The sequence below is a fragment of the Eschrichtius robustus genome, chromosome 3 (assembly GCF_028021215.1).
Source record: "Eschrichtius robustus isolate mEscRob2 chromosome 3, mEscRob2.pri, whole genome shotgun sequence".
Lineage (NCBI taxonomy): Eukaryota > Metazoa > Chordata > Mammalia > Artiodactyla > Eschrichtiidae > Eschrichtius > Eschrichtius robustus.
Genome location: NC_090826.1, coordinates 145,283,366 through 145,286,594, shown reverse-complemented (window position 1 = coordinate 145,286,594; position 3,229 = coordinate 145,283,366). Strand labels below are relative to the sequence as shown.

Sequence of the window (3,229 nt, the reverse complement as noted above, 5' to 3'; positions counted from 1 at the left end):
AATAAAAATAAAAATTGTTTCTTTGACAAAATAAACAAAATTGATAAACCACTAGCCAGACTCATCAAGAAAAAAAGGGAGAAGACTCAAATCAACACAATTAGAAATTAAAAAGGAGAAGTAAAAACTGATCCTGCAGAAATACAAAGAATCATGAGGGATTACTACAAGCAACTATATGTCAATTAAATGGACAACCTAGAAGAAATGGACAAATTCTTAGAAAAGCACAACCTTCCGAGACTGAACCAGGAAGAAATAGAAAATATAAACAGACTAATCACAAGCACTGAAATTGAGACTGTGATTAAAAATCTTCCAACAGCGGAGGCGGAATGGTCAGTTGAGTCTCCCGGTTGCGTCTGGGAAGAGTCGGCGTGAGGCCGTGGCATGCGGGCTCCAGGGACGGTGGAGGCGGCCGCGGCCGTCTGGGGCTCGGGACCTAAGACCCGAGCGTTGACACCACCCGCGCGCTCCGCTGAGTGCCTGGGGCCGCCGCCAAGCACAGACCATGTTCATGGTGCGCCTGACCTCCCAGCTGCTCAGGGCTGTTCCCCGGGCAGGTTGCAGTGGGCCTTGGCCTGTCTGCGGGGTGTTGGGCAGGCATGCCTGCAGGCCTCGCTACAGCATGCAACCAATAGGCCCAAGTGGGGTTGCCTCCCTTCCTGACAGGCGGGGCCACATGGAGCTTGAGGAGATGCTGGTCCCCAGGAAGATGTCTATCAGCCCCTTGGAGAGCTGGCTGACCGTTCGCTACCTCCTGCCGAGACTGGACGCTGGGGCCGCAGGGACTGTCTCCAGCCCAAGTCTATGAGTGTCTGCCCAGCCAGGGGGGGGAAGGGGTCACGCAGGGGGATAAGGAGGTCTGGGACGCGCCCCAGATACAGTGCAAGAACGTGCTCAAGATCCGCCGGCGGAAGATGAATCATCACAAGTACCGCAAGCTGGTCAAGAGGACCCGGTTCCTGCGGCAGAAGGTCAGGGAGGGACGCCTGAAACGGAAGCAGATGAGGTTCGAGAGAGACCTGAGGCGCATCTGGTGGAAGGTGGGCCTGAAGGAAGCCCCTGCAGGCTGGCAGACCCCCAAGATCTACCTGAAGGGCAAATGAGTCTTGTGTGTCTCTCCCCCAGCCCTGTTACTGCTGATGACCCGTTGTAATAAAAATTCGGAGAACTTAGCCATCAAAAAAAAAAAAAAAAAAAACTTCCAACAAACAAAAGCTCAGGATCAGATGGCTTCACAGGCAAATTCTATCAAATATTTAGAGATGAGCTAACACCTATCCTTCTCAAACTCTTCCAAAATATAGCAGAGGGAGGAACACTCCCAAACTTATTCTACAAGGCCACCAACACCCTGATACCAAAATCCAAGATGTCACAAAAAAAGAAAACTACAGACCACAAACCATATGATAATCTCAATAGATGCAGGAAAACGTTTTGACAAAATTCAACACCCATCTATAATAAAAACTCTCCAGAAAGTAGGCATAGCGGGAACTTACCTCAACATAATAAAGGCCATACATGACAAACTCACAGCCAACATTGTTCTCAATGGTGAAAAACTGAAACCATTTCCTCTAAAATCAGCAACAAGACAAGAATGCCCACTCCCACCACTATTATTCATCATAGTTTTGAAAGTTTTAGCCACAGCAACCAGAGAAGAAACAGAAAAGGAATCCAAATCGGAAAAGAAGAAGTAAAGCTGTCACTGTTTGCAGATGACATGATACTATACATTGAGAATCCTAAAGATGCCACCAGAAAACTACTAGAGCTAGTCAACGAATTTGGTAAAGTAGCAGGATACAAAACTAATGCACAGAAATCTCTTGCATTCCTATACACTAATGATGAAAAATCTGAAAGAGATATTAAGGAAACACTCCTATTTACCATTGCAACAAAAATAATAAAATATCTAGGAATAAACCTACCTAAAGAGACAGAAGACCTGTATGCAAAAAACTATAAGACACTGATGAAAGTAATTAAAGATGATACAAACAGATGGAGAGATATACCATGTTCTTGGATTGGAAGAATCAACATTGTGAAAATGACTATACTACCCAAAGCAATCTACAGATTCAATGCAACCCCTATCAAAATACCAATGGCATTTTTCACAGAAGTAGAACAAAAAATTTCACAATTTGCACAAAACGTAAGACTCCAAATAGCTTTGCTTTCTCAAAGCAATCTTGAGAAAGAAAAACAGAGCTGGAGGAAACAGGCTCTGTGACTTCAGACCATACTACAAAGCTACAGTAATCAAGAGAGTATGGTAGTGGCACAAAAACAGAAATGTAGATCAATGGAACAGGATAGAAAGCCCAGCGCTAAACCCACACACATATGGTCATCTTATCTTTGATAATGGACGCAAGAATATACAATGGAGAAAAGACAGCCTCTTCAGTAAGTGGTGCTGGGAAAACTAGACAGCTACATGTAAAAGAATGAAATTAGAACACTCCCTAACACCATACATAAAAATAAACTCAAAATGGATTAAAGACCTAAATGTAAGGCCAGACACTATAAAACTCTTAGAGGAAAACATAGGAAGAACACTCTTTGACATAAATCACAGCAAGATACTTTTTGATGCACCTCCTAGAGAAAGGGAAATAAAAACAAAAATAAACAAATGGGACCTAATGAAACTTCAAAGCTTTTGCACAGCAAAGGAAACCATAAACAAGACGAAAAGACAACCCTAAAAATGGGAGAAAATATTTGCAAATTAAGAAATGGACAAAGGATTAATCTCCAAAATATACAAGCAGCTCATGCAGCTGAAAAAAAAAAAAAACCCAATCCAAAAATGGGCAGAAGATCTAAATAGACCTTTCTCCAAAGAAGATATACAGATGGCCAAGAAGCACATGAAAGAATGCTCAACATCACTAATCATTAGAGAGATGCAAATCAAAACTACAATGAGGTATCACCTCACACCAGTCAGAATGGCGATCATCAAAAAAATCTACAAACAATAAATGCTGGAGAGGGTGTGGAGAAAAAGGAACCCTCTTGCACTGTTGGTGGGATGTAAATTGATACAGCCACTATGGAGAACAGTATGGAGGTTCCTTAAAAAACTAAAAATAGAACTACCATATGACCCAGCAACCCCACTACTGGGCATATACCCTGAGAAAACCATAATTCAAAAATAGTCATGTACCAAAATGTTCATTGCAGCACTATTTAC

The 3,229-nt window shown here is 42.6% G+C and overlaps 1 pseudogene; it reads left to right on the top strand.

Moving 5' to 3' along the window:
- Window positions 1-343: 343 nt before the first annotated feature.
- On the top strand, window positions 344-1,170 carry LOC137761500 (small ribosomal subunit protein mS38 pseudogene; annotated as a pseudogene).
- The last annotated feature ends 2,059 nt before the right edge of the window (window positions 1,171-3,229 follow it).